The 26,495-nt window shown below is 32.9% G+C and overlaps 1 long non-coding RNA gene across 1 annotated transcript in view; it reads left to right on the top strand.

Annotated features, from left to right (window-relative positions):
• LOC146996069 (uncharacterized) overlaps positions 1 to 26,265 on the top strand; it is a 74,003-nt gene extending 47,738 nt beyond the window's left edge. Inside the window, exon 2 of the long non-coding RNA XR_015041929.1 lies at positions 24,198 to 26,265. This is a non-coding gene — a long non-coding RNA (uncharacterized LOC146996069). The remainder of the gene's footprint in view (positions 1 to 24,197) is intronic.
• The last annotated feature ends 230 nt before the right edge of the window (positions 26,266 to 26,495 follow it).

The raw sequence follows: 26,495 nt of genomic DNA, 5'->3' as shown, positions 1-26,495 counted from the left end.
CTTCTATAGTGTTTTGCATTGCTCTCTTCTTAGCAGTATTTACACGTTTCATATCACTGCGAAGTTGAGATTTTATTGCATTTATACCTGGATGGATACCCATTTGCCTCATGACAGATAGCCTACCCTTTTTGCCCATGTTAAATAAAATTGCTGCTTCATATACAGCAATTTCTGCAATTCGTTTCCCAGATCCAGAAGTTTTCGGACACATCTGCCATATGAGGGAATTAAAAGATTCATTCGGATTCTGAGTAAAGCTACCAAGGCATCGTTTCAAAAGATCTGGACTTGATAAAGCTTTAAAAACAGGTTTTATAACATCCATGACTGAAGATGGCAAAGTCACTTTATGATGAAATTTACCCACTGAGCCATTTGAAACTGCTTGTTGATATTTACACCATGAGTCTGCACCAGCAGGACAAAATGTATGTAACGGTTCAGCATCAGTTGATCTTGTATGAAAATAAACTGCCCAAATACCCTTACGCATTTCATCAACTGACAAAGCATTTGAGCGAATTGCATTTCCATAATACTGAGTCAGCCTATTTATCATGGTGTCTGTCAGTCGTCCTTTGCCTGATAAAGGTTTACCGTTCTCCAGCTTTTTACATCTATAGTCTTGTTTTAGCTTTCTCAGTCGAGTTCCCATTCTTTTTTGTACGTGACCAACACATTCAAGTTTTGAAACAGTTTCATCATCATATGGTTTGCTGTCACGTATAGCAGGGAATGTTCTAGAATCACCATCACCAATATAATTAATATATTTGAGACCTCTTTCAGCTTCTGATCTGTGAAAAATTTTTATCATACCATCGACTTCCATTTTTCCTGAAGAACCGATATGATTTTTCTGACAATTTGGCAAATGTTTCATTTGCCACTCTTCGAAAGCTTTCCCAGATTTTTTTTGCTTTCCATAGATCACATCCTTTACAAGTGGACGAGAGAACTTCAACATCTAAAACCTTCCCTGTTTCAGCACCTATTACAGAACATACTCCAATATGTGAAGTATGTCCTCTCGTTTTTCATGTTCCATCACCACTTACGGTGACAGAATTTGATGCAGTTTTGCATGCCTCTTCTTCTGCAGCAATTTTCATACTTTGAATGGCGACAGTTTTTGAAGCTGCATTTATATGTTTGCAGATTTTGTCATAAGCATTCTGTGTCACAGGTTTACCCAGATCCATTACACCACAAAATGTTTCCAGAGGTTCCAGACCTTGACCAATGCATCGCATAGCATAAACAATTCGTCTGTTTAATTCAGGAACATTTTTGTGTTCACCAATCAACTTTGAATTATTGAATTCTGTTTTAAAACTACACTTTTCACATTTCACAGTAATTGTTGAAAATAATCCAAAGGGTTTTCTCTCAGAAATATTGACAGAATTACAGCACAATTTGCACATTACATTCTCTTTCAAAAATGTAAACAATATGTCTTTATCCATAATTATATAGCCACGAAAACGATTCATAATGTCAGTATCACTTTCATTAAATAATGCATTGTTAAGCTTTTTCTCGGATGCACTTTCTACATGTTCAATTTGAGTATTATGGTCATCACCTGATGAAACCAAGCTTTTATCAGAAAGTTCAGATCTGATATTCGTGTAGCGGTTGCCGTGGAAGCGACGTTTTTTAGCTCGCTTCCCAGAAGCTCTTTTATTATTTGCCATCACAAATATAATATATAAATATACTTATTATTGCAGCAAAAAGACTAACGCATCAAAAATTCAATATACACCAAATAAATGCTGCAAACGTCAATACAACTTTGCAGAATCAAACAACGTAGTAATAGCTTACGGAAACACCATGTAAACATTCAGAATAAGTATTAAGTTGAGTAGAATCATTGCTACTGATTGCTGACGAAATAAAAATAAGACTTGTAGGCTAGAATGTAGCAACACTCAGTTATATAACGGCTATGACAGCTGTGAGCAAATGACGTGTCCCTTTAAATGTTTATTTACATACGCGATGAAGGATTCTCGTGTCAGTGACCTTTACGTTTTTAATGATATCTCCTAAACTACACGGAATATTTTAACACGGTTTTTTTTAAACTGCGCAGAAATGTTCAATCTAAAATATATATGTTTTTCAAAAAATCGATATTTTTGAAGATTTAAAGGTCGTGAGACCCCTTAAAGCCCATCTTATTAACCTGGGCGTTAGGTTTTTCCCCGAGTAAAGTCTACGAACAGCCGCATGGTCCGAAAAGACTGTTACTGGCGATTTGCCGAAATAAACTGGAAATTTGTGTACAGCCATTAATACGGCTAATGTTTCTCTTTCCGTAGCTGTATAATGCCTTTGTGTCTGATTCAATGTTTTACTAAAAAATGCCAGAGGATGGTTATTTTGCATAAGAACCGCACCCACCGCATAGTCTGACGCATCTGCTGCAATTTCCAGGTTTTCGTCCCCCTCCGGGAATTTTAAAACAGGGGCATTAATGAGCGCTTCTTTTAATCTTCCAAATGCTGTGTTAGCTTCCGCTGTCCACGTAAATTTACCCCTTTTTCTTTTGATTACTAAGAGGGGTTCAACAATATTAGCGAAATCTTTTATGAAAGATCGATAGTAAGAACATAACCCAAGGAAAGAAGAAAGTTTCTTGGCGGTGTTGGGCGGTGGGAAATTCTTAATAGCTTTTATTTTTGAATCTTGCGTTTCTATACCCTTTTGCGAAATTTTATAACCGAGATATTTAAGTTCTTTAGTTGCGAACTTGCATTTTGAGGCGTTAATTGTAAGACCGGCCTCTTTTAACAATTTAAAAACTTGTTCTAGATCATTAATGTGTTGTTCCAACGTACTACTCGTTATAATTATATCATCTAGATAAATTAAGGTTGATTTTCCTAGGACAGGCTTTAGAACAATGTCCATAGCTCTCTGGAACGTTGATGGGGCCCCACACAACCCAAAGGGCATGCGTAAAAATGCATAAGTGCCCGATTTTGTTATAAACGCGGTTTTATGTATATCTTCGGGTCTCATAGCTATTTGATAGTAGCCAGACGTTAAGTCCAAAGTAGACATATATCTTGTCGATATGATCTGTCTAATGATCTCGTCTATAACTGGCAAAGGGTAAACTGTAAATTTGGTAATACTATTTAGTTTTCTGTAATCAATAGCAAACCTCCAAGCCCTTTTATCCGAAGGAGGAAACTCGTTCTTTTTCCTACATAGTACGACTGGACTCGCGTACTCACTATTTATGGGCGTTATTATTTTATTCTTTAACATCTCCTGAATATGTTCTTCGATGATTACGTCTTTTTGTTTGTCATACCGATAAGGTTTAGTCCTACAAGGTTTTTCGGCATTTAATTGAATCTTGTGCGTGACTATTTGGCAGTTTCCTGGTTTTTCTGAAAACAAATGAGAAAAATTACTCACCACTTGCTGTATTGCTTTCCTTTCATGGTCATTCAGATGGCTAAGGTCCACTTGCGGTGTCTCCACAGGTTCCACCACCCTCTGGTCCATCTCCAACACCACGGAACTATCTTGAAAATTTAATTTGGCCCTCGCGGCCCTTAAAAACTCCATACCTAAAATAAGAGAATTTTGCAGATTTTTCACTACAAAAATTAATACTTTGAGACTTTCCTCTTTTACCTGTAAGTTTAATGATAATTTCCCGATGCAGTGACATGTTTTTCCTTGCGCCGCTATAATTTCCGTATTTTTGGTTTTAAATAATCGTACCCTATAAAAATTCTTTTTGAAGAAATTTTCACTCATAAAATTTCCTTCTGCTCCTGTATCGATGAGGGCTTCTACTGGTACATCGCCAACCAGGACGTGTATAATTGGTAGCTGTGAGTTTTTTACGATGACCGTATTTAAATATCTATTTGAGGGTTTTTTTAAAACTTCCGGGGTCTGGACCCTCCCTTTCACAGGCCCTTCTACTCGTTTAAAGCTTTCTTTTCAATCTGTGCCTTCTGGGTACGCGGATGTTTATTTTCAAATTTTCTTTTTGGGCCTTGACCTTCGAGTTTCGATGAGTTAGCTTGATAGCTCTTTCACCCATAAGAGCGATTTCCATTTCTGGTTTCCTCATTTGAAGATTTCCTTTGGGTACTTTGAGAATACGTTGCCCCTCTAGCTTTTTCCGCTATTCTGCGATTTTGAAACTTCACCGCCAATTCGAAGAGTTCCTGCAATGTGCTTGGGTTTCTAATTTCAAAGTAGTCTTGAACAGCGGGTAACAATCTTGGTAATATTATTTCAATAATCTCCGCATCGGGTTTCTTCCCATACAGCATAACCGTTAGCTTAATTTTTCGTAGAATAAAGTCCGTCAATTCTGCTATATCCCGTTGATAGAAACTATATAGTTCGGCTTCCAGCCGGGCGCGATCTTTCACTATGGGGAAGGCCTTTACTAACGATTTTTTGAAATTTTCAAATGTATATGTCTGGCTTCCAAATTCCCCTAATAAAAATTTGCCTATATTTTCCACCATAGCGCGGCCTGTCCTCTTAGTGCTGATGTGGCGATGGCAACTTTTTGTCTTTCAGGAACAGGGTAGAGCTGAAAGTGGTTTTCTAGACCTACTAGAAATACCGCCACCGAATTTTTTCCGTCGAAATGGACGTTTGGCTTGATTGATGCTCTCAAAGTCTGGACCAGGTATCCAAATCCTTCCAACTGGCATGTCATTTCTTGGTGTTGTCCAGCGGTTTCCATCCAATTTTCGGCCATTTCAGTTCGATAAGTGTTCGGGCGCCAATGTAGCGTTGCGCGCCTTCAAATTGTACGCAACCAAGAGGTGACTGTGAAAACTGGATAAAAGACAGAGTCTTGTGAAGGGTTTAAGTCCCTTTTTATTCAACGTAATAAATTACAATTGCGTGCTCTTGACGCTCACAGACTGCGCCAACTCGGCGGTCAAATAAAAATAATAACCTGAAAAGAAACTAAAGACAAGACTCTAACTACGAGGCTCTCTATAAATAACTAACTCACCGCGTTTTACAATACCGCTGCTAATTCAGCAAACGTGAAGCTCACTTGAACGATTAACACTACTTCCCGGCAAGCATATAGGTCGACACGCGGGGTTCTTCAATTTCTCGCTAACTACCTCCGCGCTCGTGAAGTAAGAATATCACACACCGAACTCGTTTCCTTTCTATTTAAATCAGAATACTTCCGCTGATAATTTGAATCCTTGCGCGTTCTACTAAAATTTACATACTCTGGCATTGGCAGTTCCAGGGGAAAGTAAGGCTTGGCAGGAAAGATAGTTTAAACTTAAAATAAATGTTAGTTAAAATAAATATAAACCCTACAGAGTAACACTCTGAATAATAAAATTTTAAGAAAACATCAGTTTCATTTCCGTGAATACAATAAATACATTTTATAAAAAAACATCCAGGAAATCTATCACAAGTGTCAACATAAATGATCTACAAATATATTTTTTAGTATTTATATAACTCATAATGTTGTGTAGCGAATTTAATTTAATTAAGTGGTGGATGTTGTGTAGCGAATTTAATTTAATTAAGTGGTGGATGTTGTGTAGCGAATTTAATTTAATTAAGTGGTTCATAAAAGTCAAAATTTTAATTTGTAATTATTCAAAATTTGAGGTACACAAGTTTGGTTATGTTCTTTCTTGGCTTATTAATTCTAGTGTAATATATTTTGGCTTTCCGAGGTTACGCGAACTGCGTCTTCAATCTTGTACACGCAAACAATGGATTTAGTTGAATTTTTTTCACGTAATAAACTCAGTTTTTCATGTCAAAAATTAATTTGATTTCTTAGTATTTAATATCATTAGTTTCAGAAAAATTAGCTCTTTAATTTGACATAACTTTCGTTTTTCTAACTTTAATTGCATTTCAGTTATGAGCTTTAATTAGTAGATTTTTTTCGTTTGCTTGTGATTTCGTTAAAGGGGGATGAAATGCCCTCTTTCCGGTTGAAAAGTCACTTTTTGCGAGTTTCAGCATTCTTTCGTTGGGACCGCTTGCAGGGTTGTTGAAATTCCTAATTTTCCCCTGTCACAGGTGGTGTTTATTTTGGCGTCATAGAATTTCCGTTGAGATTTCAAAGTAGTGGATTGGCGAGTTTGATAACATGAGGGTATGTTGTTGCAACTATTTTAACTTTCGGCGAAGAGTGGGTTGTGCCAACTTGGCGATCCGGCGTCCTCCCTTTTAACGAGTTGTTTTGGGGGACGTACACACTTTTGACACTTTTTTTTGCGTTCTTGAATTGCCTTCTGATGCGGTCCGAGGCGGCTGCCGATTCCGCCGAGAAATGGATGGAACTCCCGTTGCAACCTACTTCCCCTTGGCTAAGCGCCTTGAGCGCGGGGCTTAGGTTGGTCCTTTTGTCTCTTCAATAATTCAAAAGTTTCCTTCTTCAATTTATTTTCCTTCATGTCAAAAAAAAAGAAAATTTTAAATCCTTACATGATCTACGAAAAAATGATTACCGCTATATTCTGAATTGAGAATTTTTTTTTTCCACCACAAATGTTCCTGAGATCTCCTAGATGTTGATTCGTCGTTTTCCCTCTGAGGATGTCCGAAGTTGTCTGAAGAATTTGTTCATAATTCCCCTCGTCTCTCTAATAAGGGACTGATCAACTGATTTGGCCGTTTCGCCACCAATGTTCCTGAGACCTCCTAGATGTTGACTCGTCGTTTCCCTCTGAGGATGTCCGAAGTTGTCTGAAGAATTTGTTCATCATTACTCTCCTCGTCTCTCCAATAAGGGACTGATCAACTGAATTGGCCATTTGATCCTCTTCGTTCTTCATAAATCTCCTCGTATTCTCCCCTTCCGGAACTGCAATATTTACAAGAAATTCAACGACTCCATGCATTCGACGAACATTTTTTTTCTCTCCTTTCAACAGCAGCAGTCCTCATGAGCTTCAATGTAAGTTCTCCTTTCCCCTTTTTGTTTATGCTTGGTTAGTCAAGTATTATAGATTTCTGCAGTAAAAAAAAAAAAAAAAAAAAGAGAGAGAGAGAGAGCTTGAATTAGTTTAATTTGTTGAACCTAAATTGTTGTAAGTGATAATTTTATCCTAACCCTATAGAAATCATATTTTTTTCTTGGTATATCGATTAAATAAAGGCATTAAATTTAAATAAGAATTATAGCCTTATTAAAATTATGGTAACTTAACTTAATAGTTTTGAGAAAGAAGTTCTTCAGGAATTATCTAATTGAATTTTGTTTGTGTTTCTCATTGGTGAGGTTGATTAGTAATAGTGCCTGTATTAGAGCATTCTTGCTCCTCTCAGTACTAACCTGTTGTATAAGCGTAAAGGTGTCACTACATATCTTTATCCGGTAAAACCATATTTAATTAGTCAAAAAAATATATAGAGAGAGGTTAAAAATTTGCTTTAATAGTGTTTAAATGATGGTATGGAGTGCAATATTATGAAATATTATTTTTGTATTGAGCAATTAGGTGTGAAGTGGGTAGTGTAACTTGTTAAATTTTTTTTAAAATTTTATTATTTTGCTCCCCGGGGAGGGTATTGTTCTTAAATTTATAGTATAATTTTTCTTTTGGTATGTTTTACCTGTTGTTGCAATATTAAATTTAATAATAACTACAAGGATGTTATACATAAAAGGAAAAAGTAATTACTCAGAAATGTTGGATGTGTGAAAACAATAGTACAACTTCTGTTGAATATATTTAATTTTTTTTAACTAATGGATATATCAGTCATTTGCTTTAATAGTTAAATAAATAAGTTTTTCTAGATCATTCAATGGTTAAATTATTTTGTGTGTTCATGATTTTTACCAGTCTTTACTCAAATGGATTTTAAGGGTTAATCCGGAATAAACACAACGCAAAATTTTCAACTTTATTGTTACTAGTATTTTTCTGTGGTAAGAGTATTCTGGTGTTATGGTCAATTAGTAGGGTACCTTTTGGTAACTTAGGAAAATTTAAAGGAAAAATTTCAAAAAACAATTTAACAATAAGCTGAAGATAAACCAAAAATGTATCGAGTATTCATTGACATATATCAACAGCAAAGATAAAATAGTTTCCAATAGCAAAGAGAAAACAGTTTCCAAGTGTTTAAAAGAGTACAGAGAGCACATTCTATCAAAGCGTTTGTAAAAAGGCAACGACATCACAAATTCATAAATTTTATGGAACATGACATTATTTAAAAACATTCGTTCTGATATAGGAAAATACTCATTAAATTATTAAATGTGGGTATTCTGTACGTGTTTTTAAAGAAATAAATGTATACATTTTTAGGGAAATTTCGCATTCTATTTTGGTAATAATATTGATAAGTTAGAAAATTTTTCTGTATTGAACACATGTGTCTATAAAATTCTTTGCAAAAAGCAGATAGTTAATAATCATTTCGATACTTCATTAGAAATCAAGTGTTATAGATGAAAAACAATTTAAAATTAACCAAGAATACAACGGAGTACATGTATAAACTATTTTGCTAATCAGTTGTGAACGTTTAAGTAGGATATATTCAGAATCTTCAAAATTAGTAATGAAACATTCAGTTTAACATTGAGTTTTTACTAAAGAAGTCTCTGTAATAGTAAAATGCTCGTTCAAATTGTGCTAAAAGAAAGAAAAATGTGCCTTTTTTTATAATATTCGCATGTTATGTAATAAAAATGAAAGCATGGCTCCGGTTCAGCAATGTAATGCAAGGTGTTAAGTAAGAAAGGGTTGTAAACTGAGTTTTTGTCACATACGAAAGGCACTGAAAAAACGAAAATTAGCAATATATTAGCACTGGACTAAAAAACAAATTTCCAAAGATAATCAAGTGGTATGAAAATTAATCAAAAAGTACAACATGTACAAATTTATCTTCGCAATAACTTATGAATGTTTCCGTTTCAGTAGAATGAAGTCGGAAAGTACAAATTTGGTAATGAAACACTCAATTCAGCCTTTGAGATTTTATCAAAAAATGAAATAAACACATGTGTGTGTTAGTAAAATTCTACTTGAAAAATGAGCATTCAGGGGAAAACATGACTTTCTTCTCATAGTCACTTATATGTAATACAATAAGTATAACACTGGTTCATCAATACAATATGTTACTTATGTACGGTTAGTTGTTCATTTAGAATATGCTAAAAAAGAAACTTTTGAGTCAAAGAGAAACATTTTTACAAAACAATGATTTTTAGTTTCCTAGTAATTTAAATCAAGATGCTGATGTTTCTCATGAATGTCAGATATTTTCTTAGACACCTTTGTAATGAAATTAGTATATAAACTTCTTTTAAGAAAGAAATAGACTTCATGAGAAAAATCTGTGATAGTGCAAGTCAGTGATTCTTGGTAACTTCGAGAAAATATTCTATGTGAGCTGGGTTAACAGTCCCTATTCCCATAGTATACTAAGATAAAAAGTTCCATTTCTTTTCTTAATTTTCTGATTCAGCGTGGTAGTGTTATTGAAGTTAAATCATCCAAACGTGGAAAACTTTATTAAATCAAACAATTAACTATTTAATAAAAATTTATTCCCAAATCTTTACAAGGCAATGTAAAAGATAAACAAGAAAATATTTGAAAATTCAATGATTTGCAGTGGCCGTAACGTTAAAAATTGGTAATGCTCAAAGTTTTCAAAAGGTTTATGGAAACACGATAACATCATAGTCATCCGCAAATAACTAGAAGCGCCTGGCCCCAGCCACCACCCCAAGCTCTTATTGGACACGACTTCTGATGTCATACAGTGACGAAAAGAATGAGATACATTCCGATGACATCAGAGATCATGTGACTTATGCGTAGCTAATGTAAACAAACAATGCAGATGACCTCAGAGATCACATGACTTATGTATAGCTAACGTAAACAGCAAGGTTATTCTTCCTCTTCTTCTCTTGCGGAATGTATCTCATTCTCTGCAGCATTTTTGTGCGCCAAAAGCTTGAGCTCGAGATCATTTTAGCGCTGAAACAGGCGAAGCAATGGAATAATTTGCCATATTTGCGAAAAAATTGCAAAAATAATAAGCAGCTTCAGAAATATATTGTTAATATACATAATATTAGAAAAAAGGTGCAATTCGATGTGCAGTCGATAACCGTTTAGCAGTATTTTGGTCATTAGACGAATATCGAAGTCATTTGACAATAAACATTTTTTATAAGATATAAAAGTTAAGAAACAAAACAATAATACATAAAAAAACATAATGACAACTCCAATTGATAAAGTCAAATAAACGATATTATAAGTATTTTTCGATTTAAAAGTATCTTATCACTTTATCTTATTTTTAACCATAAATGAGGAGAAATTAATGCCTAGGATTAGAAAGTAAAAAATTAATCTGACTAACGAACAATTTTGATATCAAACAATCTCTGTATAACAAGCAATAAATGAAAGGAAGGTTATTTAATTATCAAACAGTTCATTTTTATAAAGAAAGAAATAAATTTTACATTTATATCACTTTTAAAAACACTTTTCTGTAAAATAAACCGCTAATTCATGAAAACTGCGGCAGACATTATTTACACAGTAAGAGTTAAGTGCTATTTCTTGACATTGCTGACGAAGCAAATCTTGTTAATGGTCTCCTTTTATATGAAATTATAAAATACATTTCTTAAATATCAGTATAGCGCTATGAATTGCATTGAATACAGATTGCTTAGCCAAACACTATTTACGCATTATAAAGTTTTATCTATTCCATTAACATGATTAAACAATTTATATAAAAAGTGCCGATATATTTCCTTATACTGTTAGGTTCGTTTTAATTGCAAATATTCTGTTACATTGCACAAATTCACATTAACACAGGAAAGAATCAAATCCAAAGTAGTTACAAGTTCCCCTTGACATAACTCAAACGAAACAGATAATGGAATCTTTTCAGCCTGACGTCATAAACGGCAACCAATAAGAACAGGGGTGGTGGCTGGGGCCAGGCGCTTGTCAAATAATTTCCATCGAAACTGAAAACTTTATGCACAAAATTTACTTGGAATGCAGGGAAAAAAAACATTAGAGGATGCAAAATGAAGATACTTTCCGGAAAGAAATGTACAGTATTTCAGAAAGTATTCACTTAACTTCTAACTTGGTTGTAATGAGCATATGTGAGACACGAAATGCATTCGCATGCGAAAAAAAAATAACAAACATTTAACTATCTGGCGATGAATCAAATTTCTTTGGAAATGTAATGGCATGAAAAGCAGAAAAATTTATCTGAGTAGAATACATTGATGATAATATCTGAATATGTTTGTTGTTTTAAGGCGAAAAATGTTCACTGCAGTTTCCGTTATTGCTCAAAAGAATCAGTTCGCTTTTTTTGAGTTGGAAAAATTTTCACTTTAATATTTTAAAACGAAAAATCTCCACTGTTATTTTGTCTATGGGAAAACCCATGTTAATTTCAAAATGTAGTTAGAAAATTACACTTTTAGTTTAAAAACCTGAAAAAAAAATATTCGCTTAGATTTTTTAGGTCCAAAACGTTTCACTTTAAATTTTTTAGGAAGAAAAACCTCCACTTTTATTTTGTCTATTTGAAAACCCATGTTGATTTCAAAATGCTATGAAAAAAAGTTAGGCACAGCTTTAGTATTAGTCCTTTTTGGCGAGAAATTTGTTTGGCGACATTTTGGAGCGATAAATGAAAAATTATGATAACCTTGGTAACCCTAAATACTGAGCTTCAAACATGCCGCCATTTCTGTCCACGTAACTTTAACGAATTTGATAGGTATCAGAGCTTTGATGGCAGGAGGGATAAATTGTGTGTTTTTCTTAAAGTTACTTTTGTGTTAGGAAAGCACAACATTTAAAATATTTTTTAAAAAGCCAAATTTTTGATAGTTAAAACTGGTGCTTTTAATATTACATCACATGAGTCGACATTTTTCATATGTCAACTCTGCATATTATTATAAACGCCACCCCCCTCCCCAAGGAAAAAAAAAACACATTTTCAGTAGCATGAGGTAAACTCTTGGTGTTTCCTTTGCTAAGGAGATCAAAATTACCATGGTCTAAAAATACTTGTATACCTCATATTAGAACTATAGGGATGTGTAATTGCATGAATTCATAGGTTCAAATCAGGTTTCATTATTGCTTTTATAACATTTTCATAATTTGTCTGACTATAAAAAATATAATGTTGCTTAGATTATAGAATATATTGCTTATAATTTAGAGTTCTCAAATTTTGTAAATCTTACAACCTAACAGCTGTATATGAATAACCTTCACTAAGTATTATTACTTTTATTAATAGTATGTTGACATAACAGTCGACTTTTTATTTTAAATTTTATGCAAATTTTCTACATTACTTAAACATTTTATCTAACAGAAATCTGAATTTTTTGTAATAAAAACTCTATAATAAAAGTAAGAGTACAATTTATATATAAAAATTTGACTACATGGCAAGCACTTAGATACTGATTTCAATGTCTTTAAATGTTATTATCATAAAGTTTAGATATATTTTTATTAAGTTAAGATATACTTTTATTCTATTATAAAGTTTAGATGTACAGAACAGAAGGCACACTTTGTACTTACGACTCGGTCAACCACTTGTGGCAAGATAACTTATGATAACAATTAAGTTCAAATGTAAAATTTAAATTCAAATAAATTTGTAGTCCAAAGGCTGCACAAATCAATTTAATGCAAAGTTGGTTAAAAACTTAACTGGCATGGAATTCAACTATCAGCAATTATAATGCAAGGCTGAAGACTACAAATCTTTTCTTATCTAGCAACCTATTAATGTGGCCTCAAAAGGCAAAACACGGTTTGTTTTACAAAATAAAAGCTTCATTTGGATTCTGGTGAGAAAACGGATGGAGGAAATTGACAGTAAAGATCCCAGGAATAAAATAACTCTGGTTACAAAATAAAGGAACGTTACAATATACTTTGTTCCCTGATTAATTATTCAGTACATGAAATTGTGTAATGCATTTTTGTTTGCATCACATACAAATTATTTAGTTTATTTAAATGCTTTCCAAAACTGACAGGATTTTGCAAACATATTGACCATATTTTTTGACCTATAGATGCAACACTTCTCTTCAGAAGTAAGATTTAGAATTAAGAAATAAGAAAATAAGAGAGAATTATGAATAGAAAATAAATACATATGCTGGCTAGCAGAAGAAGGATGCCTTCATAAAGTACTTTTTAAGAGAAACTGGCTCAGATTCACATTACATCTACGGAAAACTACTAAAACTCCCATATAGCCAGCCTGAACTACCACTGTTCAGTGGCTATCACTCCACCACTAGTGGATTCCAATGACTGTTCGAATTTTTTACAGAAATCATCATTTACGATGATTGTTGTATTATTACCATTGGTACAAAATTTACTCATTATGATAATTTAATTTTAGCTTTTAAATTATAATCATAAATTACTTGTAATAAATTGAGGGATTAAAAAATACACATTTCTTAATATTTTTACCATTTACAATATTTAATCATAAAAAATATTTCTAACACTGGTACAAAACTTGCCCATTATAATTGAATTTGATTTCCTTCACTTTCAAATATTTTTTTATTTTCTTTTAATAACAGAATCTAAGAAACTAAAGTAACATATACTAGTTTGAAATGCATTTATTAACCTTTTGTAAATTTCATTATTCATAAACATAAAAATTAACCTTTTGTAAATTTAAAATATTAGCTAAGTACTAATATAATAAAACATAAATATGAACTAACTACTTAAAATATTAACTATCAGCAATTATAATGCAAGGTTAAAATTATAATGCAATTATAATGCAAGGTTAAAATATTAATGTTTAATACATTCTATTTTGTAATTAAAAATATTAACATTTTGTAAATTTCATTGCTCATAACATAATAATTGTCATAAATTCATTTACAGTAGTGTTTCAAGAATTTATCATAGCAGTACTAGAAATATTGAAAATTAGAGAAAGACTGTTTATTCTGATTAAGAGCTTATTTTTTTAGGATTGTTATTTAGTCTAGATCGGGTTTTGTTGACAATCCGCCATTTTTTTCCGATCTTCAAAACCGGGTCTACCTTGGCGACCGAAGTTTGTCGCCAAATAAAAAAATCGCCAAAAGGACCAATACTAAAGCAAATCTGAACTAACTACTTAAAATATTAATGTTTAATACATTAATATTATATTTTGTAATTTAAAATAGTAACCTTTTGTAAATTTCATTACTCATAACATAATCACTGCCATAAATTCATTTACGGTAGTGTTTCAAGAATTTATCATAGCAGTACTAGATATGTTGAAAATTAGAGAAAGACTGTTTATTCTGATTAAGAGCTTATTTTTTAGGATTATTATTTAGTCTCGATCGGGTTTTGTTGACAAACCGCCATTTTTTTCCGATCTTCAAAGCTGGGTATACATTGGCGAGCGAAGTTTGTCGCCAAATCAAAAAATCGCCAAAAGGACCAATACTAAAGCTGTTCCAAAAGTTACAGTTTGATTTTAAAAATGTCGAAAAAAATTCACTTTAATTTGTTTAGGGAGAAAAATCTCCACTTTTATTTTGTCTATGGGAAAACCCATGTTAAATTCAAAATGTAAAGGGAAAAATTTACACTTTGATTTTGAAAAGTCGAAATAAATTCATTTAGATTTTTTTAGGTCGAAAAAATTTCACTTTAATTTTTTTACGGAGAAAAATCTTCACTTTGATTTTGAAAAGTCAAAAAAAAAAAAAAAAAAAAAAAAAAAAAAAATCATTAAGATTTTGGGGGGGGATGGAAAAAGTTTCACTTTAATTTTTTTAGGAGGAAAAACATTTTTTATTGTTTACGGTATACTTCATTCTCTCCCTAACCTTTTTTCTTTTGAGTTGTAATATTTCTGAACTCGAATCTTCAGAAAACGAAATCATTCTGATTTATCAAATTCCTTCTAAGTGTAGAATATAGTCTTCAAACAGAATATTTTAGTATAAATAAATGCATTATAGACAAAAATAAGATTAATAATACTTTTATTTCTCAGGCTCTATTCCTGAAACTGGTTAAGGTTCTTACCCTTGACTTATCCCATTCGGGACATTTTCAGAAAAAGTATTCATTCCTTGTTACTGTTTTCCATACTCATACATTGTTTTCCCTTCTTATATGCTGTATTTCACTATTGCTCTATGGCTTGGTAGGAAGGTTTTTCATGGATATTGCATACCTCTCCTATACATCTGAGGCTGTTCTAATAAATTACATTACCAACTAGTGTAAATAATATCTCTAGATATATAGGTATTCTCTTGAATGTTTTCTTAATATGTAAATTTGTGAAGCATTTCTGTTTGAATACTTGCATTTGATTTTTTCTTTTTAAAATTAATTCATACTAAAATGTATTAAAGGTTCATTTAAGTTACCAATGTTGGACCATGATATGGAGTTCATGTCAATGTTATATGTTTTGTATGGTATTTATGCAAAAATGTTTCTCATAGCTGTGAAAAATTAAATATCAGATGTACTCAAAGAGCTGTAAGAACTCTAAGTAAAGTAATGTCAGTTTGAAATGCGTATCTTCAGTTAAATTGATTATATTGAAGTTTAGTTGTATTATTATTTGAAAATTCATGTCAATATTCTCTGTTATGTAGGAGTTTATTTGCTATGTATCACAACTTAAAAATCATTCTCAAAAAGCTGTAAGAGTTCAGTGTTTATCAATTTTAAATGAATATCTTAATTTAGAAGGAATACATTAAAAAGCTTTGAGACTTGTAAAAATAATGATCATACTATTTGGAAAAAAAATTATTCCTAGCTGAGAAATTTTTATATTCTAAGTTGGGAAAAAGATGGCAAAGTTTCCCTTCCGTGACTGAATATTAATTCCATGTCCAGACATCTTTTCTTTTTAGATGTCTTACACAAATATGGCTCTATAGTTAATTTAAAATATTATATTACAATGTGGTTATTCTTCTCTGTAGTTAAAAAATTATGTCTGTGTTAAATTCAAATATCGCAGTGTTTATGAAGGTCTGCGGTAAATGGTGGGATCACATTAAGAATCCGGGTGAAGTTTTCACATGATAGAAATCAAAATTTCGGTGAATTAAATACAATGTGTACAAGAAAATCCAAGATATTTTTGTAAAATATTTCAAAGAGTCAATCTGTGTTAGTAATATATCTGAAACCTCATGCTCAATAAAAAGGAGTGTTCTGAATATATTCATGTTAATGTCTGTAGTGTAAAATAATAGGAAATGAAATGCTGTTGGTGCGTATTAGACAGGGGTAGACAATAATAAGAAATTTCATATTGTTTCGTATGTATTTGAACTAAACTGGCTAGAGATGTCCATATATTAGTTCAATTTTATGTTGTGAAAATTTATTATTTCTGAATTAGAAAGTTTAATTCAAAGTCAGTAGATCTTTAAAAAATCCATATAAATCTGTATTTATTTTTAGGAAAAAAAAAGAATCGGAAATATTAACAGGGATATGTTTTAAAAACATGGTAAAGGTTAAATGTAAGGCAAAATGTCTAAATGGAAAATAGAAAGTAAAAAATTTACATTTGTTTGACACATTTCGTGAAACCTTTGAACAAAAATGAGATGTGTAAAAGAGAATCCGCGACGTTTTGTATAATGTTTCAAAAAGTTAGTATAATACATTAGAAGAGAACGTTTTGTATATCTTAAGTATTAGTAGCGTAAAAAATAATAAGAAATATAATATGCTAAGTAAGCTATATGGAAGGAACATCGTACTTATTGTTTTAAATTTATAGAAAATATTATGCATGAAAGCCTCTAGAGAGAAATTATATGCGTGTAAGTTCCAGCTTAAATTTCATAGACAGAGAAATAAATATATATGTAACTTTTCGCTGCGATAAATGGAGGTGTAACATCAACATTAAGAAACATCAAGTATTTTAAGCATTAAAAGAAAAACCTTAAGAGAAGAATAAAAAAAAAAAAAAAGAAAAAAGAAATGAAAGAAGAAAATTCTTCAAAGAATTAAAAAATACTTTTATCTAAAAGAAAAATTAAAAATTACTTCTTGAAGTAAAATATATAGGAAAAAAGACTGATTTCGTAAAAAAAGAAAGAAAAAATCGTTTGAAAATCCGTACAACTTTAGTAAAACAAATAAAGTGAAAAATGTAAAACACGGAAAGGAAAGATTAAACTGAAGGGGGAAAAAAACTTTTGTAAAATGAAGAGAGAAAAAATTTAAATTTTGAAAACGTATTACTTTTGTAAAATCTATTACTTTTGCAAGTTAAACGTAGGGGAAAAGAATGTAAAACTTAAAAATGTGGAAAGAAAAGAATCTTATGATTGTATATAAAAAATATGGTGTGAAAATCAGTGAATTTAATTTAAGGACGAGAAGAAAAGAAAATTACGTAAATTATGTTTGTAAGATAAAGAAAAGAGAAATTTAAAGTATCTTAACCTAAAAATAGAAACAAAATAAATTTAAAGTTATGAATTCATTCATTATCGAGTATGTACAAAGGTCTGATCAAGTTAAAGCATGGCTTTGTGTTATCGTCCGCGTTTGCTATGCCATAGATGTAAGGTTTAAGTCCTAGCCGTGGGGTTATTTTTAAAACTCGTGCAAATACATGAATGTTTTTCACTAAATACTACTACATTAAGTCAAATAGTATAATCAATTAAAAATAATGGTTAATACCTTGGCCAGGAAGTGCCGTGGATAATACTATTGCCCTCTAGCGGACGTTGCTGAACTAAATAGAATGTTCTAGAAATTCTAACGTGTATCTGCAATCAGGTTGCGGATTTAGTATGACATCATAGCAGCGGGGAGTTCTACGTCAATGGATAAGTGCGGACGTGAAACCGGATTACAACACAAACGGGATGAAACATATGGCTGACGTAGCACTAACAAGATAATTCGAGGTGATGATGCGTGATGACGTCACGAACAGGATGTTGCACGTTCTTAGTTGAGGACGTACTCAATTCCTTCCCCCCTGTGAGCGCCACGCATAACCGGCGCCACAGCACCACATAGCTTGAAAGTAACATTTTCTACCAACTCCCCGTGTTAACCAATGCGCATAGGGAATTAAGGCGAACCCTCCTCCCCGAGTTTAACCAATGTTTTTTGCCAGACTAATCTGACCATCGGTAATGATCCTTCCGCAGGTTCACCTACGTGAACCTTCTTACGACTTTTACTTCCTCTAAATGATCAAGTTTGGTCATCTTTCCGTCGCACCGACGCGACCCGAAAGCCGCTTCGAGAGCCAGTAGAAACAGTCATCTCTTCTAAACCATTTTAATTGAAGTAAACAAACTTTCGCCTTATCGTAAAGTAAACACCTATTTTTCAAACAGCGGATGAAACGGGAAAGAGGGAATTCGTGGGGGAAGGCAGCGAACGAAATGCCACTTTTTCGACCTGGGATGAAATGAGAAAGGACGAAAAGGTACCAAGCCAATAAGACAAGGACTGGTATTTTACTTTATAATTTAACTATTCATCCTAAATTTAAGAATTATTTTCATTTTTATTTGTCTTTACATTTTTACTTTAATTATTTATTATTTTAATCACTATGTTTTATTATTTTAATTATTGAGTTTTTAATAAGTAATTTTTTATTATTTTAATTACTAATTAATTTGTATTATTTTAATTACTAATTAATAATTTCGGCTTATGTAATATTTATTTTAGTTCTTTATTTATTTTTTATTTTATTTTTTTCCGTTTTCCTGACGGCCTTCCGTAGGCGCTTCGGACTTTAGAAACTAAGCCCTGACAGCTACAGAAAATGTACTGGGTATTAAGCAGTTGAGAGTATGTATTTAAGAGGTTAAAGTGATATTGTAACTAGTAAAAATTTCAAATCCTGATAACATCCCATACGCTGTCGGTGGAACCTAGATAGGATGTCCTAAGGATATACTGGGATGTGACATTAAGCACTCAGGAGGAAGAGTTTAGGAGGAAACTGGGATATTACGGGATGTCCTGAGGCTGTAGTAAGTAGGATTTTAAATCCTAATAACATCCCATACGCTGTCGATGGGACATAGATAGGATGTTTTTAGGATATAATGGAATGTGTTTAGGAGGTAGGTGGGATGTCCTAAGAATGTAGTAAGTAGGAGTTCATATCCTAATAACATCCCGTGTGCTGTCGATGGGACTTAGTTTGGATGTACTGGGATGTGACATTAAGCACTCGGGAGTAGGTGTTTAGGAGGTTTGCGGGATGTCCTGAAGATGTGCGCATATCCCGCGAGCAACATCCTCGGGATATCCCGAGGATGTTTTTCTGCTATGTGAGAACGTGTTTATTGAAGGCAAATTGAGGAATTATAATTACCAGAAAGTTGGTTTTTGCAATTATTTTTCTAAAAAAAATCCCTCTAACAACGGCCAGCTTTCCAATTTCACTGTGCTTGGCAAATCGTGGTAAACCGCTCTTCGATGGGGATTTAATTAACGAGGTTTGGGGCACGCGGCTCCAAAAAGTTTCGCCACCACTATTATATAGCATACAATTGTATATTTCCTTACACAGCTCAATTATCAAATGATGTAAAATCACGAGAACTAGCAAGTCTGCCCTAGGAACATAATTTAAAAAATTTAAATCCTGTTCTAAAGGACATCCCAGCTGGCTTTTTAAAACAATCAAAAGAAAGCTGCTATTTCCGTGAATGAAAATACAAATCAAATGCCACGGAAGAAAATTTCAGAATGAGATGACAGATCATAAAACAGCAATAAAAATAACTCATTTAACTTTTTCATGAGCAAGCTGAGACAATGAAGAGAGTAGTGCAAAATTAAGGGGTTGCTGAAGTGTCTATTAAGAGGTTGGAAGAAGATATAATATTTAGTATAAATTTTCACTCGTTAGTTAACTTATTACATCAATAGAAATTAGAGGGTGTTAAAAAATTAAAAATTATGATCGGGTATTTCATAAACACAAAAAAAGAAATCGAAACGAGATACAAATGATAGAAAAAAGGTAAAAACCAATGAAATATCAACTATATTTTAACATACAATACATTAATTTTTACATACAAGTCAGCTAAACAAGTACACAATCGCGAGGATACAGTGAGTAAAGAAACACAGCTAAATGTTTCGCCAAGAAAAGGAAAGATTCGAGTAACTCAGCGAATTTTTACTGAATAAATTACTCACAGTTATGAAGAAGATGAATTTAAAGATATCAATAATTACCATTATGTTAAAAAAATTTATAAATCAAACGAGTACAAAACTGGGTACATTTAATGAATATAAAGCAAAAGATATTGGAACAGATAATCATGTCAATATGATTTTGAGTTTTATTGAATTTTTTATCAGACAATATTTCTGTAAAAAGTATAAAAATTGGAATCAAATAGATTCACAAAATACGACGCTTTCGAAGACCCAACTTACGCCCAGGAACACTGAACGCAGCTGATAAACAACTGATTTAAACGAAACCAAATTTGGCTAAGTAAGATGGTTGCCATTTACATTTTTTATCAATTATGTACAAAACTTAAAAAAACAAAGTAGAAAGCTAGCTCCCCTCTCTCTCATGGAGGTAGGAAATATGAAGGGAGACGCCCTAACCGGTTTTCCCCATACGGGTCCGTGATACTTAGCCGACGGGACACTTAGCCGACAGGACTTTTAGCCGACACGGACATTTAGCCGACAGGTCATTTAGCCGACACGGACAGTTAGTCGACAAGAGATTTAGCCGACAAGGAACGCAGCTGATAAACAATTGATTTGTTGATAAACGACGCCAAATATGGCTAAGTACGATGGTTGCCATTTACATTTCTTTTATCTATTATGTACAAAACTTTAAAAAAAAAGTAGAAAGTTAGCCCCTCTCTTTTTTTTGGGGGGGGGAGGGTCTGGTTGCACTATTCTAATGAGTTTAGGCTGAGAGTATTTTCAGGTGCGGATGGCAGGAGTGTCCATCCGAAGGATATATGTATATGTTCTCATTTGTGTCTGTAATTTCTGTTAACAGAAGCAAGGCTAACTGCAACTCAAGACTGGACGAAACTGCGGTTCCCAGTTTTCAATAGGTTTTGCGAAATATATCAGTAGGTGGCGCTCGTGACCCTCTATACTTTTGCTATACATTCACCATCTGTAACATAGCTTATTAATAACAAAAAGTGTATTTTATTAAAAAAAGTATCGCTATTTGCTAATAGTAATACAGGACGGTATAGTGTTGCATGCCATACTGCAAAGTTTTCTTCCTTTTAATAAAATTTTAGGGTTGTATTTAAATAATTATTCGCAACATATAACTGATGGAAATCCTATGCATAACACAAAATTTCTTAAACAAAAACTATCATCACGTACAATTTTAAAGCTTTAAAATTCTTTTGAAATGTTCCCCCCCTCAGCTTTTCTACATGAAAAAGCTTAATATGTGTGTGTATATGTGTTCAGCTCGCTACTTCTCATCTTAAAGTTTTATTGTACTGACATTAGGTTAGCCAACAGGACTTTTAGCCGACACGGACACTTAGCCGACAGGACATTTAGCCGACACGGACATTTAGCCGACAGGTCATTTAGCCGACATGGACAGTTAGTCGACAAGACATTTAGCCGTCAAGGACACTTAGCCGGCAGGACATTTAGCCGAGACGGACAGTTAGCCGACAGGCCATTTGGCCGACACAGAGAGTTAGCCGTCAGGACACTTAACTGCCAAGACATTTAGTCAACAGGTTACTAAGCCGACAGTGACGTTTAACTGACACGTACCCAAAAATTACTTAAACTATCAATTACAAAATTTCTCGACTACTCCATAAGTTCAATATTTAAGTCATTTTTTTCACCTATCAGTAAAATTAATTTTTTTTTCGATTCTTAAAGATCTCATATGTGCTATTAATTATTGTGTTAATTTAGCATTGTTTGATATGTATCATTCTGTTTGGTGTATATTGGCCAAATTGGAAAAGAGCTGAAATTTCTCGTCAGAGAATATGAATTAAAGTTCGAAAGGAAAAAAGAATTTTTTTAGCTAAGTACGGCGGTCAGTTAATTACATTTTAATATGATCTTTAAAAAATATCCGTACAGCTAAGCCAAAAACGAGAAACAGAAGGAATGAAAGAGAAATAAATAAATAAATAAATAAAATTAATAAAAAATGAAATGAAAATTTATACATTTTTAATAGATATTGCGAAAACTGATATATTATTAGAAAACATTAATATAACATTGTGTCTTGTCGGCTAAGTGTCTTGTCGGCTAACTGTCCACGTCGGCTAAATGACCTGTCGGTTAAGTGTCCGTGTCAGCTAAATGTCCTGTCGGTTAAGTGTCCGTGTCGGCTAAGTGTCCATGTCGGTTAAATGTCCTGTCGGCTAAATGTCCTGTTGGCTAAGTATCCCTGTCGGCTAAATGTCCTGTCGGCTAAGTATCCTTATCGGCTAAGTGTCCCTGTCGGCTAAATGTCTTGTCGGCTAACTGATGTCGGTTAACTGGTTACTACTGGTTTTACTTCAGAAAATTTATACCTAATTATTCATTAATTGCAAAACCGCTTAGTGATTTACTGAAGAAAGATTCTAAATTTAAATTCGAAAATAAAGAACTTTATACTTTTAGCGAATTGAAACACATCTTGACATCTGAACCTGTTTTGTGTATTTATAATCCGAAAGCAGAAACCGAAATACACACTGACGGTTATGGTGCGGTTCTGTTACAGAAATCCTTAATTGATAATCAGATGCATCTGGTTTATTATATGAGTAAGAAGACGACAGACATTGAACGTAAATATTCGAGCTACGAATTAGAGGTTAAATCAATCGTAGAAGCTCTTAAAAAATTCAGGGTGTACATATTAGGCATACCGTTTCAAATCGTGACAGATTGTAATGCATTCAAACAAAGTGTGAGCAAGAAAGACATTCGTACTAAAATATCTAGATGGGCATTAATGTTACAAGATTATGATTACACAATCGAACACAGATCTGGCACCCGTATGAGACATGTGGATACTCTTAGTCGAAATCCTGTATGTATGGTAATTCAAGATGGTATAACATTTAAGATGATTCGAGCTCAAGAAACTGATGAAAACATAAAAATTATAAAAGAAGTTTTGAAGTCTAGGCCATGTGGAGATTATTGTTTACAAAATGACTTGCTTTACAGAGTGGTGAATGAAAGTGACGCTGTGAACCATGAATTAGTGGAAGAAGAAGCTCAAGAAGACACAATACACTCAGATTCGAAGCCAATGAGGAGAAATGCCACTGCAGAAGGAGATTCTGAAGAGAAGCATTTTCCCGAAGAAGAATCAGTTGCTAAAGGTGACGAATCAAATGCGAATTCCACTAGAACAATTTCAGTAAAATACCTTACAACAGAGAATCAAAAGATGCTACTGGAGACGAAGAAACTATTGAGACCATCGAAGAACAGGAGAAGATTGAAGAGCAGAAGTCGATGAGAAAACCTGATGACAACGACGCTGATACAGAAAGCAAAGACGGAGCAAAAGAAACTAAAGAAGGTGATAAAAAGAGGGGGAAAAGCAAATTCAGAAGATCCAGGAAGAAAACCAAAAGGCTTTGATAATGAAATACCGATTTTGATGATTCCTGATTTAGACTTTTTTCCCAAATTGACAAATTTCTCCCGATTTGACTAATGGACTATTGTTTTAAAGACGTGAACTATTTTAAAAAGAATAAAAATGTCTAAGAATGAATTGTATGAAGAAAGACGGCTTAAAGAAGATGGTATCTAAGAAGACGCATTCAGAAGACTTATCCAGATGATGTTTAAAAAGACGTGTATACGAAGATAAATCCAGACGAATTGTTCCAGACAACATCAAAGAAGACGTGCTTGTGAAATACATGTATTCAGATAGACTGTTCAAGATGAATGAACACTGAAAGAGCATTGAAGAGGAGCTAAAGCCGTTATTTCTGAAGATGTTAGGATGATGAGGGAAGATGGCTGAAATAAACCATTTAAGATGACTTTTTCCTCAAAACTAACTAAAATCTTTTTTTTTTTTTTTTTAATTTTATTTTTCAGCTCCTTGGATGTGGATGGTGGTCCTACGAGAATGCGATGCCTCATCCTATCAGGATGGAAAGAGCAGTTATGGGAATGCGTCATCCAGTAGATGTAGCCCCAAGGCCGTACAGAAAGGACCTTTGGATCCCGAGTGCTACGACAGAGTGAACTGCGCAATCATTCGCAGAAGGACGTTAGTAAGAGCATGACGACGATGACGGCATTTAAAGACGTGTATATATAAAGGACGTTATTCTCTATTTCATCTGTAAATAACCTCATTTATTTCCTCCCACATATGTAATCACCTTATAGATTGTAGCAGCTATTCGTGTTTCTATTAAATATTCGTGTTTTCCGTAAATTGGATTCGTCATTTCAAGCTCATAGCCAGTAAATTCACATTCATCATATTTCTGGATAGAACAAAGCTTCCTACAATATTAAGTGTCTATTACAACTTGTTGCTTAAGCTACAATACATCAACGGTTATCATCACATACAGTAGAAAAATATTTCGAAAAAATTTCTTTAATACAGAAATATTTTCATAAATAATCAATGAATATGATTTACTCTTTAATGATGGTAGTTTTGTTATTATTTTAATTAATAATTTTGTATAATCTTAGGACAGTTTAGTAAATAATTTACCAAAGTATCGTGCTGTCACATTATATGAATATTATCCCTTACACTACCTACTTTTCTTACTATTAAGAAAAATTTATTTTGCCTTAAATGCTTTAATATTTCACGAAGGTATCTTTATCGTTTAACAAAATAATGAAAACTTGAATTACAGATATTACTTCAAATTTCAAAATGATTAAACACAATTAACCATCTTTTGAAGAAGTATTAAGTCTTGAATTATTTTTACTCCATTAAATGGGAAGCTATTTTGCTCCAATACCTGAGGACACTAAATAAATCAATAAAGTGTGGTTCTAAAAAGCCAAAACTGTGTAATTATAACTTTTATACAGTCAAAAGTCGTTAATCCGGACTCGTCGGGACTTCGGCGATTCCGGATTATCGATTTTTCCAGGTTTATAGATCATCAGTTTAAATCTCATAAGATGGCATGCAGAAATTATAAAATTAAAAATATGAAACCGTAATTTATGAAATAAAGAACAATTATGATCTAAAAAGTATCAAATTTTACAAAAAAAAAGCTTAATATTTATTTGTTTACTTTATTAAACATTTCTTTCAATGTAAGTTGCTTAAGTTGCTTCGTTTTATGTGATAATACTTTCTCTTTAATTCTATAAACATACATAATTTCTTGTTCAGTTACAAAGTTCCGCTGTTCAAGTCCCGTTAATTGCTGTGCCGAGAATACCGACTAACTTGTCAATCGAAATTTTTTCGTTTTCACTAACCTCTCTGTCACATTCTTCATGTCTTTATCCATTTTTTGTTTGTTGGACATCGAAACATACTTTCGTTTTGTAGATCCTTTGGAAGTTCCAGCATCGGAAATTTGCAGTGGCCGTAATGTTAATTATTGGTAATGCTTAAAGTTTTCAAAAGGTTTATGGAAACACGATAACATCATAGTCATCCGCAAATAACTTCCATCGAAACTGAAAACTTTATGCAAAAAATTCACTTGGAATGCAGGAAAAAAAAACATTAGAGGATGCAAAATCAAGATACTTTCCGGAAAGAAATCTGCAGTATTTCAGTTAGTATTCACTTAACTTCTAACTTGGTTGTAATGAGCATATGTGAGACACGAAATGCATTCGGATGCGAAAAAAAAAATAACAAACATTTAACTATCTGGCGATGAATCAAATTTCTTTGGAAATGTAATGGCATGAAAAGCAGAAAAATTTATCTGAGTAGAATACATTGATGATAATATCTGAATATGTTTGTTTTTTTAAGGCGAAAAATGTTCACTGCAGTTTACGTTATTGCTCAAAAGAAACAGTTCGCTTTTTTGAGTTGGAAAAATTTTCACTTTAATATTTTAACCCATTAACGGTTTGGCCCGGATTTTCTCGCTCTTTTATGCATGTCTCTTAACGGTTCGTTACGGATTATTGTTAGTTTAAATGTACCCTCGAAAACGGACAGTCCCGTGTTTTTGTATTATCGAAAAAACACGCTAAAAAGGACTAGCCCGTATATTTGTATGTCTTCCATCCCCCAATGCCTAATCATTAACATTAACTGAAATATATAATTAGAGCTTACACCGTCCGTTATACATTAAACGCGCAGGCGAAAACGTATTCTGCACTTGCGCACACGCATATGCGCAGTAGTCAAGGTCTTATGCGAACGCTTAAAACGCT

Source organism: Stegodyphus dumicola, chromosome 7 (assembly GCF_044657685.1).
Source record: "Stegodyphus dumicola isolate Sdum_Otavi_A_Nest chromosome 7, ASM4465768v1".
Taxonomy (NCBI): Eukaryota; Metazoa; Arthropoda; class Arachnida; order Araneae; family Eresidae; genus Stegodyphus; species Stegodyphus dumicola.
The sequence above is the reverse complement of the archived record's forward strand: the minus strand, read 5'-3'. Positions and strand labels throughout refer to the sequence as shown.